Source organism: Mobula birostris, chromosome 3 (assembly GCF_030028105.1).
Source record: "Mobula birostris isolate sMobBir1 chromosome 3, sMobBir1.hap1, whole genome shotgun sequence".
Taxonomy (NCBI): domain Eukaryota; kingdom Metazoa; phylum Chordata; class Chondrichthyes; order Myliobatiformes; family Myliobatidae; genus Mobula; species Mobula birostris.
The window spans coordinates 110,437,083-110,451,811 of record NC_092372.1 but is presented as its reverse complement, the minus strand read 5'-3'; the positions used below and the strand labels follow the sequence as shown (position 1 = coordinate 110,451,811).

The 14,729-nt window shown below is 38.7% G+C and overlaps 1 protein-coding gene across 14 annotated transcripts in view; it reads right to left on the bottom strand.

Annotated features, from left to right (window-relative positions):
* LOC140195219 (calcium/calmodulin-dependent protein kinase type II delta chain) overlaps positions 1–14,729 on the bottom strand; it is a 580,639-nt gene that overhangs the window by 534,507 nt on the left and 31,403 nt on the right. The window lies entirely within an intron of this gene.

The following is a 14,729-nucleotide window of genomic DNA, read 5'->3' as shown; positions in this document are numbered from 1 at the left end:
TAAATTAACTGCTCATCTATTATAGCAGAATCCAATAATGAAGCATATTTTAGAAAACAAGTATTCTGAAAAATCACTATGAAATACAGTTTTTAAGAGCTCAACATCTGCCTCATTGTACTTTCCCCCCCTGTGAGGCCACTCCCGATGTGAACAGAGCGACAGTGTGCGACATGGACAAATTCACTAACTGAAGTAGGAACAGCATTTCTGTCAGATTAAGAAACCAGCCTGACACTTGAGTACATGCTATCAATAATGAGTGTGGCATCATTACTAGGTAGAACACAGCTCCAGAGTGACATTCAGACCATTTCTGCAGTGTTACTCTGGAATGACACAATCATGCTGTCAATGACGTAACCTACAAAGTGACACACGTGAAGCAACCCCCAGTTTTTAAAGAAACATACCAAACTTGAACAAATGAACCAACTGGAGTTGGGAAGGGGAGCAGAAAAATTATAGCTATAGACACAGAAAACCTACACCACAATACAGCCCCTTTAGCCCACAAAGCTGTGCCGAACATGCACTTACTTTCGAAATTACCTAGGTTACCCATAGCCCTCTGTTTTTCTAAGCTCCATGTACCTATCCAGGAGTCTCTTAAAAGACCCTATTGCTTCCGCCTCCGCCGCCACCGCTGGCAGCCCATTCCACGCACTCACCACTCTCTGTGTAAAAAACTTACCCCAGACATCTCCTCTGTACCTGCTTCCAAGCTCCTTAAAATTGTGCCCTCTCATGTTAGCCAATTCAGCCTGGGAAAAAAGCCTCTGACTATCCACACGATCAATTATTCTCATCATCTTACACACCTCTATCAGGTCACCTCTCATCCTCCGTCACTTCAAGGAGAAAAGGCTAAGTTCCCTCAACCTATTCTCATAAGGCATGCTCCCCAAACTAGGCAACATCCTTGTAAATCTCCTCTGCACCCTTTCTGTAGTTTCCACATCCTTCCTGTAGTGAGGTGACCAGAACTGAGCACAGTACTCCAAGTTAGATCTGACTGGGGTCCTATATAGCCGCAACATTACCTCTCAGCTCTTAAACTCAAACCCACGGTTGATGAAGGCCAATGCACAGTATGCCTTCTTAACCACACAGTCAACCTGCGTAGCAGCTTTGAGTGTCCTATGGACTCACACCCCAAGATCCCTCCGATCCTCCACACTGTCAAGAGTCTTACCATTAATACTATATTCTGCCCTCATATTTGACCTTCCAAAATTAACCACCTCATACTTATCTGGGTTGAACTCCATCTGCCACTTCTCAGCCCAGTTTTGCATCCTATCAATGTCCCGCTGTAACCTCTGACAGCCCTCCACATTATCCACAACACCCTCAACCTTTGTGTCATCAGCAGATCTACTAACCCATCCCTCCACTTCCTCATCCAGGTCATTAAAAAAAAATCACGAAGAGAAGGGGTCCCAGAACGGAAACAGGGAAACGTACAGAAGAAATGTGGCAAATGTTCAGGGGATATTTGCGTGGGGTTCTGCGCAGATAAGTTCCAATAAGACAGGGGAAGGATGGTAGGGTGCAGGAACTGTGGTGTACTAAGGCTGTTGTAAATCTAGACAAGAATAAAAGAAGAGCTTACGAAAGGTTCAAAAAACTCGGTAATGATACAGATCTAGAAGATTATAGGAAGGAGCTTAAGAATGAAATTAGGAGAGCCAGAAGGAGCCATGAGAAGGCCTTGGCAGACAGGATTAAGGAAAACCTCAAGACATTCTACAAGTATGTGAAGAGCAAAAGGATAAGATGAGAGAGAATGGGACCAATTAAGTGTGACAGTGGAAAAGTGTGTATGGAACCGGAGGAGATGGCAGAGGTTCTTAATGAGTACTTTGCTTCAGTATTCACTACAGAAAAGGATCTTGATGATTGTAGGAATGACTTCCAGCACACTGAAAAGCTTGAGCATGTAGATATTAAGGAAAAGGATGTGCTGGAGCTTTTGGAAAGCATCAAGTTGGATAAGTCACCAGGACCGGATGGGATGTACCCCAGGCTACTGTGGGAAGCAAAGGAAGAGATTGCTGAGCCTCTGGCGATGATCTTTGCATCATCAATGCAAAGGTTCCGGAGTATTGGAGGGTTGCGGATGTTGTTGCCTTATTCAAGAAAGGGAGTAGGGGTAGCCCAGAAAATTGTAGACCAGTGAGTCTTACGTCAGTGGTTGGCAAGTTGATGAAGAAGGTCCTGAGGGGCAGGAGTTATGAACATTTGGAGAGGTATAATATGATTAGAAATAGTCGGCATGGCTTTGTCAAAGGCAGGTCATGCATTTCGAGCCTGATTGCATTTTTTGAGGATGTGACTAAACACAATGATAAAGGTACAGCCGTAGATGTAGTGCTTATGGATTTCAGCAAGCCATTTGACGAGGTACCCTATGCAAGGCTTATTGAGAAAGTAAGAAGGCATGGGATCCAAGGGGGCATTGTTCTGTGGATCCAGAACTGGCTTGCCCACAGAAGGGAAAGAATGGTTGTAGACAGGTCATAATCTGCATGGAGGCTGGTGACCAGTGGTGTGCCTCAGGGATTTGTTCTGGGACCCCCTACTCTTTGTGATTTTTATAAATGAGCTGGATGAGGAAGTGGAGGGATGGGTTAGTAAATTTACTGATGACACAAAGGTTGGGAGTGTTGTGGATCGTGTAGAGGGCTGTCACATGTTACAGCGGGACACTGATAGGATGCAAAACTGGGCTGAGAAGTGGCAGATGGAGTTCAACCCAGATAAATGTGAGGTGGTTCATTTTGGTAGGTCAAATATGATGGCAGAATATAGCATTAATGGCAAGACTCTTAGCAGTGTGGAGAATCAGAGGGATCTTAGGACCTGAGTCCATAGGACACTCAAAGCTGCTACACAGGTTGATTTAAAAACGCAAACACGAGGAAATCTGCAGATGCTGGAATTTCAAGCAACACACACAGAAGTTGTTGCTGAATGCAGCAGACCAGGCAGCATCTCTAGGAAAAGGTACAGTCAACGTTTCAGACCGAGAACCTTCGTCAGGACTGACGAAGGGTCTTGGCCCGAAACGTCAACTGTACCTCTTCCTAGGGATGCTACCTGGCCTGCTGCATTCACCAGCAACTTTTATGTGTGACACAGGTTGATTCTGTGGTTAAGAAGGCATACGGTGCATTGGCCTTCATTAATCGTGGGATTGAGTTTAAGAGCCAAGAAGTAATGTTGCATTTATATAGGACCCTGGTCAGACCCCACTTGGACTACTCTGCTCAATTCTGGTCGCCTCACTACAGGAAGGACGTGAAAACCGTAGAAAAGGTGCAGAGGAGATTTACAAGGATGTTGCCTGGATTGGGGAGCATGCCTTATGAGAATAGGTTGAGTTGACTCGGCCTTTTCTCCTTGGAGTGACGGAGGATGAGAGGTGTCCTGATAGACGTGTACAAGATAATGAGAGGCACTGATCATGTGGATAGTCAGAGGCTTTTTTCCCAGGACTAAAATAGCTAGCACGAGAGGGCATAGTTTTAAGGTGCTTGGAAGTAGGTACAGAGGAGATGTCAGGGATAAGTTGTTGTTGTTGTTCTCTTTCAATCTAAAACAAAAGAAGGGGGGACTGGGCAGACCATTTTGAGGATACAGTTAAAAAAAAAGGGAAAATCCTTCTGGTCAAATCTAAAACTTTGTGGAGAAGAAAAAAAAATTATCTGGAAAAGTAAAAAGAATTAGATCATATGAAAATATTGAATAAAAGGTCACCAAATTTGCTCAATTTCCAAAGATGTATCAAACATCCAACTCTTTATTTTCTCCACACTTAAACAAGACATAATGGAGGAGAGCCAAAAAAAAAGGTGGATTGGGATCTTTCCAGCACAATAGAATAGCTCTCCTAGCCCATAAAGTTGAGAAAGCTATCAAGCGTTGAGCAGAAGCAGGAACGTTTCCTGCTTCCGTTGGAATAATCCCAAAGATTGCCATAAGTGAATTAGGTTGTAGGTCCAGACCCATAACTTTTGATAACGTTCTAAAAACATCTCTCCAAAAATTATTTAACTTTATGCAGGACCAAAACATATATGAGTTAAAGTGGCCACCTCAGTGTTGCATCTATCACAGGTAGGATTTATATTTGAAAAAATATGCGCTAGTTTATCTTTTGACATATGCGCCCTGTGCGCTACCTTGAACTGAATCAAGGAGTGACGGGCACAAATAGATGAATTATTAACTAAATGACAAATTTTATTCCATTGATTATCTGAAAGTGATTCTTGAAGTTCCAATTCCCAAGCACGTTTAACCTTATCATTAGACATCATTCGTAAATTCAATAGCCATTTATATATGATGGCTATCAATGCTTTTTGGAATGGTTTAAGCTGAAAGATAACATCGATCATATTTGGTAAATGAGCAAATGGGTAATTCGGTAACAAACCACCAAAAATTTCCTAACTTGTAAATATCTAAAAAATTTGTGTATTAGATAAATCATATTTGTCCACTAGCTGCGAAAAAGACATTAAACAATCCTCTAAAAACAAATCTAGAAAAGTTTTTATTCCCTTAGGTTTTCCATGTTTAAAAAACCTTATCTATTGGTGGGAGGAGAAGATGGCAGCGCGACACGCACGCGCAGCTCTCCGGTGAAAATGATATCGTTTCTGTTAAATAGGGGCCGTGGACAATTCTGATTTGATGGAGACAGACATGAAAGCACAGAGGAACATCTAGAGAAATTTCTGAAACACCGGTTCGCTGCTGCTGTTACAGGGCAATCCAGAATCTTCTGGAGGGAAGGTCTCAAAATCCCCGGGCTTTGCCTGCTGCTGGCAACCGAGGCTGAGGTTGAATCGTTCGGCTAGAGATGGTGCTTGGTACTCGGTGTCAGAGGGCTGATCGGAGTTTTCGGACAACTCAGAGTCGGACTGTGGTCGGGCATGGCAGGGAGAGTTTTCTTCCTTCTCCCATCTGCGTGAGATGTGGGACATTCAAGAGACTTTGAACTTTTTTTTTTACTGTGCCATGGCCTGTTCTTCATCAAGTTATGGTATTGTTGCACTGTTGTCAGTATATGTTATAATTATGTGGTTTTTGTTAGTTTTTCAGTCTTGGTCTGTCCTATGTTTCTGTGATATCACACCGGAGGAATATTGTATCATTTCTTAATGCATGCATTACTAAATGACAATAAAAGAGGACTGCGTGTCCTCATAATCTAATCTAATCTAAAATTGATGGTTTAAAAAGTAATTAAAATGGACATTACCAGAAAAAACAGTTATTTAAGTCAAAAGATCTGCGAAACTGAAACCAAATTTTTAATATATGTCTAACAATGGGACTAAGATCTTGTCTACCAATCTTAGAAAACATAAAGGGAAGAGGAGCTCCCAGCAAAGAAGCCAGAGTGAACCCCTTTACCGAGTTCTCCTCTAAGTCCAACCATAAAGGACAGTCCTCAATATTTTTACAGTGAATCCAAAAAGTAATATAACAAATATTGATTGCCCAGTAATAGAGTCTAAAGTTTGGTAAGGCCAAGCCACCATCTTTTTTTAATTTTTGCAGTAAAGGTTTACTCACTCTAGAGCTTTTATTATTCCAGATATATAATCAGATCATAGAATCTATTCTATCAAAAAAAACGTTTTCGGGACAAAGGATGGAACAGCTTGAAATGTGTATAAAAATTTCGGTAAAATTGTCATTTTTATAGCATTTATTCCACCAATTAACGACATCATCACAGGTGACCATTTGGAAAGCGTTTATTGTGTATATTCAATCAAAAGAAGAAAATTATATTTATAGAAACCTTTAACATTTTTAGTAATTTTAATACCAAGATGGGTAAAATAATTTTTAGTGATATTAAAAGGTATTTGATCATACTGATCTGAATAATTAATAATAGGAAATAATTCATTTTTATGTAAATTTAACTTATATCCAGAGAAAGTACTAAATTCAGTAAATATAGATAACATAAAAGGAATAGATTTCCTAGGGTCTGAAATGTAAACTAATAAATCATCTGCGTATAATGAAACCTTACGTACTTTATCCCCTCTCTTAATACCCTGAACAGAGTTGGAATCCCTAAGAGCGATAGCAAGTGGTTCTAAAGCCAAATTAAATAATAAAGGACTGAGAGGACAACCCTGACGGGTTCCTCTATACAGTCTAAAATAAGGAGATTTTTGATTGTTAGTTATAACTGCAGCCATCGGGGCTTGATAGAGCATTTTGATCCAGGAAATAAATCCCGGACCAAAATTGAATCTCTCCAAAACCTGAAATAAATAAGGCCATTCCTCCCTATCAAAGGCTTTCTCTGCATCAAGAGAGACAATATATTCAGATTCTTTAACTGAGGGAGAATAAATAGTACTTAACAATCTTCGAATTTTAAAATGTGAATACCTATTTTTAATAAATCCAGTTTGATCATTTGAAATAACAGTAGGCAAAATACTCTCAAGCCTATTAGCCAGAATCTTAGAGAGAATTTTAAAGTCCACATTCAATAAGGAAATTGATCTATAGGAGGCACATTCAGATAAATCTTTTCCTTTTTTAGGAACCAATGAGATTGATGCCTGATAAAAAATTTTCAGGAGATTCCCAGAGGATATAGAATCAGTGAAAGTTTGACATAGATGTGATGTAAGCATTTCAGTAAAAGTCTTATAAAATTCCACTGTATATCCGTCTGGTCCCAGAGCTTTCCCTAGTTGCATAGAGGATATAGCCCTAGCTATTTCCTCTTGTTTAACAGGCACATCTAATGTGTTAATATCTTGAATAGAAATTTTAGGTATATTTAATTTTTGCAAAAATCTATTCATAAAAATAGTATTATCAGAAAATTCGGATTTATAAGGATTAGAATAGAAATCCATAAATATCTTACTAATTTCATGAGGATCTAATGTTTCAGTTCTATCTGGCCTACGTACTTTCAAAATCTGTCTTCTGACCATATTTGCCTTCAGCTGACCAGCCAGCAACCTACCTGATTTATCAACATCAACATAAAATTGACTGTTGGATTTAAAAAGTTGCTGCTTAATGGGGAAAGTCAAAAGCAGATCATGCTGTGTTCGGAGTTCAACCCTTTCCTTATATAGATCTTCACTAGGTCTTACTGAATACGCTTTATCTATCTCTTTAATTTTATTAGTAATCACTAAAAGTTCCGCTTTGGTTTTCCTTCTTAAACCTGCTGAATATAAAATTATCTGTCCCCTAAGAAAGGATTTCATCGTATCCCATATAACCAAATTTGACATGCCTTCAGTTGTATTAAATTCCATAAATTAAGAAATTTGCTCTGAGATAAAACTAACAAAAGTTGGATCTTGTAACAATTTGGGAGTCAGTCTCCACTGTGATATTTTCAAGGTATTATCAGAAAGTCTCAAAGTTAATTTCATAGGTGCCTGATCCGACAATGCAATGATGTCATACACACAATCGGCAACAGAATACAGCAATTGTGTATCGAGAAAAAAATAATCAATTCTTGAATATTTATGATGTACATGTGAAAAAAAAAGAAAAATCTTTATCATTAAGGTGCTTATATCTCCAAGTATCAACCAAACCATATTCTAATAGAAAAGAACCAACACAAGTCGCCGCTTTATTAGGAAGCAACGGATTGGTCAATCAACGTCAATCGATGGTTTAAGACAACAGTTAAAGTTACCACCCATAATCAACTTGTAATTATTTAGATTCAGGAGCACAAAAAATAGCTTCTTATAAAATTCAGGACCGTCTAGATTAGGTGCATAAACACATACCAAAGCCACCTTTTGACCACATAGCAAACCAGTGACAATTAAATATCTTCCAATCAAATCAGTAACTGTATTAAAATGTACAAAAGGGATTTTAGAGTTAACAAAAATAGAGAGCCCTCTAATTTTATTTATTGATAAAGAATGATATAAAGGTCCCTTCCAGAATTTAAAAACGCAGTTTTCATCCTGTCTCCGTACATGAGATTCTTGCGCAAAAATAATATCTGCATGAAGTGTTTTCTTAAAAACCTTTTTACGCTTAATAGGATGATTCATCCCAAGAAATTATATTAATTTTATTAGCGTCCATGTTTAGGATTTAATTTAAAATTTTATAAAGAAAGCTACCGCGCAAGCGCAAACCAGATCCAAAGGAAAAAAACAGCACTGACTTGACCAGAAGTGACGACGTGATTGATACAAGATATAACCTCTCAGAACTGCCCAGTTGAGAAAAAAAACTACTCTAATAGCCCCACTCCTCTCCCCCAAAGACTGAAAAGCCATCCAATAGAAGGATAGCATGCTATCCTATGACGCTAACCCCAATCTCTGCTTTGCAGCTATATTAACAAAGTTATATGTTTACACCACCGATTGTAGACATAATAAAAGAGATGAACAAATTTTAAATATTGTAATATTATATCTAACAATAGTTAAAATGTAGTTGGCGACGGCCATTTTAAATTCATCTAAAGTACATTAATCACCTATTCAGAAAAGGATAAATCCAAGCAACTGAAATTTTTTTAAAAACTTGCATTAAAATTTCAATTTCATTAGGTTTTGGCAAAAACATTGTTTGACCCAGCTTACCTTTTAAGTAAGCCCTTAATTGAAAGTAACAAAAGAAAGTATTATTAGATATTTTATATTTATCCTTTAATTGTTCAAATGACATCAATATACCTCGTTCAAAACAATCTCCTATAAATTTAATCCCTTTTTGGTACCAATTATATAAAAGTTGATTGTCCATTGTAAAAGGCATAAGTCTGTTTTGGAACAGACAAAAAGGGAAAATTAAAAAATTTATTTCTTGTATGTATAATTTGATTCAAGAACAGACAAAAAGGGAAAATTAAAAAATTTATTTCTTGTATGTATAATTTGATTCAAGAACAAACAATTAAACAAGGAACCCATAAGTCAAAGCAAAACTGGGAAACAGATTTGAATATTAATATTGATGAAACAAATTGGTCAAGACTTTGTCTTGACAGTATGAAAAATACAATAAATGTTCGACTTAGATTAGTACAATATAATTTTTTACACCAATTATATATTACACCGCAAAAAATAAATAGGTTAAATTCAAATCTATCTGATAAATGTTTTCGGTGTAATCAAGAAATTGGTACTTTTTTACATTCTACTTGGTCTTGTTTTAAAATTCAACCCTTTTGGATAAATTTAAGAATCTTATTGGAACAAATTACTGGAACCCAACTTCCACATAACCCTGTATTATTTCTATTAGGTGATATTGAAGGGATAAAACCGAAACTTAAATTGAATAAATATCAGAAAGAATTTATAAAAATTGCATTGGCAGTAGCTAAGAAGACTATAGCAGTTACTTGGAAATCTGATTTGTATTTAAGTATGGATCGTTGGAATAATGAAATGGCTAGTTCTATTCCACTCGAAAAAATTACTTATAATTTAAGAGACAAATATGTAACATTTTTGAATATTTGGCGCCCTTATTTACAAAAGATAGGATGGCATATTTAAGTGCTCCGATAAAGACTTTGGTCACTTGGGGAAAGTAACGAATAATTGTACCAAATTTATTTTGAATCCCATGGAGCATGTGGAAACCTTCCAATACCCAGGCGGTTCTTTTCTTTTTTTTCTCTTTCTTTTTAGGTAGGACTATATATGAGGGGGGGGAGGGAGGGTTAAGGGGAGGGGGGAGGGTAGATTCTATTTTTTCTTGTATTCCTTTTGAAAATTCAATAAAAATTATATTACAAAAAAAAACTTACAAATCATAAAAAGTAAATATATATATCTCAATCAAACCCAGAGCTATATTAATATTAAGGCAAGCAAGAAAAAAATTAAATTAACCAGGTCCTGTGTGAACATCCATAAAATGTGGAACAGACTATCTTCAAAGCAACTATAGATATGTACTAACTATTAACAAATTTAAAAAACTAAATCAGCCAAGTCCTGTACGGACGTCCATAAAACGTAGAACAGACTTTCCTCAAGGCAACTATAAATATCTCCCAGCTCGGGATTGCCTATTCAAGTTGCATTCAACATAGACTTAAACCCCTTACTAAATTCCTAACACTTATCTGGAGAGTTAATCTTTTGTGGCTGAGAGTCAGACGGAAAAATTATCAAACGTGCCGGATAACGGAGCAATAGGCGACATTTTATTTTATATAATTTAATCATCAGTTCCCGGTATTTCCTTCTTTCGGCAAAGATCTCTGGAGCAAAGTTCTCCACTATACGAATTTCTGTTGCATTGTAGATTAGCTTACCCCTTTTTCTTGCCTCTCGGAGTATAGCTTCTTTGGTTGTAAAATAGTGCAAGCATAGTATCAGTGGTTATGGATGTAATACGGGTGAGGGCTTAGGTTGTGGGATTCGATGAGCTCTATCAAGTACAGGGTTCGCTTCAAGAATCTTGCTAAAAAGTGAATATAGCATATCTGAAGTAACTTCATTAATTTTCTTTTCCATAGATGACATCTTCAATTCTTGCTCGTTAATAGTTTGCCTGAATAACTCCTGTTCCCTCGCAATTCGAAGAGTAGTCGGTTTGAGCGTCTAAAATTGAATTTCCAAATTCTTCAAAGATTCTTGAACAGTAGAGATGGATTCTTCAAGCTTTCCGTTAGCATCCGTCAGTTTATCAATCTCAGTGTTAAGCGAACCGAATTCAAGTTTCATATAACACACATAAAAACTGCTGGTGAATGCAGCAGGCCAGGCAGCAGCTATAGGAATAGGTACAGTCAATGTTTCGGGCCAAGACCCTAAATCTCTTCTTTCAGTTAGTCCTGACGAAGGGTCTCAGCCTAAAACATTGACTGTACCTCTTCCTATAGATGCTGCTTGGCCTGCTGCGTTCACCAGCAATTTTTATGTGTGTTGCTTGAAATTCCAGCATTTACATTTCCTTGTGTTCAAGTTTCATATCTTGTATTGAAGAGAGTATTCTTTCTAAAGTAGAAAGTTCCTCCAATTTCTTTGTTTGTTCCGTTTTGGGAAGGGTCTTGCCGCCTCTCAATTCAATACCAGATCGACTTCCTGCCATCGTAGTCATAAATCATTTAAGTCATAAATCCTTCAACAAAAATAGTGAATCTTCAAACTTAAAACGGATCTATCAGTGAAATGTAAGATATAAAAAGTAAAGCCACGATGAAAAACGTATCTCACTCCATTTGCTGCAAACTGAAGTCTCCTGTTGTTGTTGTTGTTGCGTTTTTTTTACGCAGAGAGTGGTGAGTGTGTGGAATGGGCTACCAGCGGCGGTGGTGGAAGTGGAAATGATAGGGTCTTTTAAGAGACTCCTGGATGGATACATGGAGCTTAGAAAAATAGAGGGCTATGGGTAAGCCTAGGTAGTTCTAAGGTAAGGACATGTTCGGCACAGCTTTGTGGGCCAAGGGCCTGTATTATGCTGTAGATTTTCTATGTTTCTAACAGATCCCTGAGACACACCACTGATAACCTGGATTATGGAATAGATGGCTTTGTGGCTAAGTTTGCTGATGATACGAAGACAGGTGGAGGGGCCGGTAATGCTGAGGAAACGGAGAGTCTGCAGAGAGACTTGGATAGATTGGAAGAATGGGCAAAGAAGTGGCAAATGAAATACAATGTTGGAAAGTGTATGGTTATGCAGTTTGGCAGAAGAAATAAACGGGCAGACTATTATTTAAATTGGGAAAGAATTCAAAGTTCTGAGGTGCAACGGGACTTGGGAGTCCTCGTACAGGATACCTTTAAAGTCAACCTCCAGGTTGAGTCAGTAGTGAAGAAGGCGAATGCAATGTTCGCATTCATTTCTAGAGGAATAGAGTATAGGAGCAGGGATGTGATGTTGAGGCTCTATAAGGCGCTGGTGAGACCTCACTTGGAGTACTGTGGGCAGTTTTGGTCTCTTTATTTAACAAAGGATGTGGGAACGTTGGAGAGGGTACAGAGAAGATTCACTAGAATGATTCCGGGAATGAAAGGGTTAACATATGAGGAACGTTTGTCTGCTCTTGGACTGTATTCCTTGGAGTTTAGAAGAATGAGGGGAGACCTCATAGAAACATTTCGAATGTTGAAAGGCATGGACAGAGTGGATGTGGCAAAGTTGTTTCCCATGGTTGGGAGTCTAGTACGAGAGGGCATGACTTAAGGATTGAAGGGCGTCCATTCAGAACAGAAATGCAAAGAAATTTTTTTAATCAGAGGGTGGTGAATCTATGGAATTTGTTGCCACGGGCAGCAGTGGAAGCCAATTCACTGGGCAGAGATTGATAGGTGTCTGAGTAGCCAGGGCATCAAAGGTTATGGTGAGAAGGCGGGGGAGTGGGACTAAATGGGAGAATACATCAGCTCATGATAAAATGGCGGAACAGACTCAATGGGCCGAATGGCCGACTTCTGCTCCTTTGTCTTATGGTCTAACCGACCTCTATGCAGAACATGACCCATCTACAGCCACACTTTGCCTTCTGTAGGCAAGTCAATTCTGGATCCACAAAGCAAGGTCTCCTTGGATCCCATGCCTCCTTACTTTCTCAATAAACCCTGCATGGGGTACCTTATCAAATGCCTTGCTGAAATCCAAATACACTACATCTACTGCTCTACCTTCATAAATGCATTTAGTCACATCCTCAAAAAATTCAAATCAGGCTCATAAGGCACAACCTGCCTTTCACAATGCCATGCTGACTATTCCTAATCATATTATGCCTCTCCAAATGTTCATAAATACTGCCTCTCGGGATCTTCACCATCAACTTGCCAACCACTGAATTAAGATTCACTTCATATGGAAAAAAAGTGACCAGAGGCTACTGCAGTGCAAGGAAGAAGGTTTTATCAACAAATGGCAAACATGTTCTCTGTTGCCTTTATGGGATCACCAATGCCCTTGAATAGAAAATCCTACAAAAGAAAGTGGATGTGGCCCAGTTCATCACGGGTAAAGCCCTCCCCACTATTCAACACTTCTGCACAGAGCTCTGTTACAGAAAGGCAGCATCCATTATCAAGGATTCCTACCATCCAGGCCACGCTCTCTTCTCACTGCTACCATCAGGAAGCTGGTATAGGAGCCTCAGGACCCACACCACCAGATTCAGGAACAGTTATTACCCCTCAACCATCAGGCTCCTAGAGGGAATAACTTCACTTGCCCCACTGAACTGTTCCACAACACATGGACTCACTTTCAAGGACTCTTCATCTCATATGTTTGATATTTATTGGGTTTTTTTATTAGTACTTTCTTTTTGTATTTGCACAGTTTGTTATGCTTTGCACATTGGTTGTTCGCCCATCCTGCTGGGCGTGGTCTTTCAATGATTCAATTATGTTTCTTGGCTTTACTGAGTATACTGTTACATACCTCGAGGGTATCTTGTGACTATCTTATGACCATGATGTAATTGACTGTCTTATGAGGATGATGTAATGGTCTTGTGGAGGTCACATGATGTAATTTTCCCACCAGTGTGAGGTCACATGATGACCTGTTCTCAACAGGTATATAAAGGGAGACCCCTGGTGTGACGCAATTAGTTTCAATTGAGTTGTTGTTTGCTTTGTTAGTTACTCCGTTATGCTGCGTATTCGTCTCATGACGCAGTTTCGTTTTAAAACAGAGCTTTACTTTCTATTGTAAGGTAAAATCGTTGAGCCAGCAGTTTCACCAATCACTGCCAGCTTTGTTGGTGTATAATTGATTTACCTTTACAGTAGTATTGGAGAGCGAAGACCTTACTAAAGGACGGAAACCTGAAGGATCAAATAAAGCTGGAGTCGTTTGGCCGTTTTATAAAGGATCGACCTTATTGAGGATTCACTTCAGAAATGGTGACCTGTATCTGAAATAACTCCTGCAAGATCAGGGAAGTTTGCGCAGTGTTCACTGGCCAGAAAAAGGTTAGTTCCTTTAAGCCATGTTATTTCCTTCGTCGTGAATCCTTTGGAGAATCAGCAGTAACGTCACGTCTTCGAAGAAATCCGTTTCCAGAGAAGTCTCTCCTTATTGACTGTCTAAATCACTTGGACTTTCGAATTTACCACTTTAAGAACAGTTTTCGAATTTACCCTTTTATGAACTGTTCCAGAGTTGCCGTATAGCAGTTAACTTCCGGTTAAGTTAGTCATTTACTTTTCGCTATTGTTGAGCAGAGTTTAATAAATGTTTGTTTGCTGTTTATAAAACCTGCCTCAATTAATAATTCATTGTTACCGATCACCTGACAACACCCATAAGAAAATGAATCACAGGGCTGTATATGGAGACATACATGTACTTTGATAATAAATTTACTTAGAACCTCAGCCATGAAGATATTTGGTATTTACACAAATAGCGGCAGGCATTTACAACAGCTTACAAACCAGGAATGTCATCTTAAGTAGGAAGAATGACAAGAGTTCTGAATATTCATCATCTCTCTGGTTTACAGAAAAGTGTTCTGCACCTTTGTGTCAGCAGTTAAATATGGTTAAGTCACAAAATGCTTGAAGATTAAATGGAACTATCAGCATTGGCTCAAAGTGCTTCCACTCCTCATATATTGTCCCTCTACACCAGTCAATAGCCTACTTGCTGCTTCATGTTTGTATAGCCAGTCAGTCACAAGTGGAGCAATCCAAGGCAGGTAAAGCAATTCCATGGCTGCAAGAACACCAAGTCTGGTT